Source organism: Mus pahari, unplaced genomic scaffold, assembly GCF_900095145.1.
Source record: "Mus pahari unplaced genomic scaffold, PAHARI_EIJ_v1.1 scaffold_10712_1, whole genome shotgun sequence".
In the NCBI taxonomy this organism is placed as follows: Eukaryota; Metazoa; Chordata; class Mammalia; order Rodentia; family Muridae; genus Mus; species Mus pahari.
In genome coordinates, this window is record NW_018392948.1 from 5,336 (window position 1) to 6,244 (window position 909).

Below are 909 nucleotides of genomic sequence, written 5' to 3' on the forward strand. Positions count from 1 at the left end.
AAATTTGTTTATGTTTTAATGCCAGGTGTGGGTTATGAGGTTGCTTTATATTGTCCACAGCAGTTGACTAGGATTTGTCTTGTGCTCTGGCAGTGACATGATTTTGCCAGTTGAAGATAGTTTGTGTTTAGAATTCTGGGGACTCTTGAGAAGGTATAAAAATGTCAGAGCCTAGAGAGGGGATGGAGACTGCTGCTCCCCTTGATCCTGCTGTTGTCTTGTGTTTCTGGTTGCTGACTGCTGGTTGCTAACTACTGGTTGCTGGTGGCTGGTGGCTGGCGGCTGGCGGCTGGCGGCTGGCGGCTGGCTGCTGGCTGCTGGCTGCTGGCTGCTGGCTGCTGGCTGCTGGCTGCTGGCTGCTGGCTGCTGGCTGCTGGCTGCTGGCTGCTGGTTGCTGACTGGTTGGAGATATCCTGACTTAGGGAAAGATTGGACTTGCCCCCAAGGAACTGGATGCCCCTAATCAACAGGAAGTAGTCTAAGGATATCGATGTTCTCTTTCCCCTCTAACCTTCTCTCTTTCCTACCTAGTGTTAGGGTTTGGAAGGGTTAAGAATAGAGAAGGGTAGGAGGGAAAAGAACCCGAAAAGTAGCCAAAAGTACACTTACACACTTTGCTCCTTCAGATTGTTTTTTATTTTCACTCAGTAAATGTGCATTTCAGATTCCCCTGTGTTTTCCATAACTTGGTGGCTCATTTATTTTTGGGTTGATGTACTATAGTTAATTTCTCAAGTCTGTCTTGATTTCCTTCTGATGTTGACAGTTACAACATAGCAGCTTGCGATGGCTANTCTTGATTGTCAACTTAATAATATTGAGGAATACCTCAGAGATTAGTAAAAGGATACTCCAGGGCTGTCTGGGAAGGCAATTCTAGAGACTCTTAGATTCTGAGGCTCTGACCTA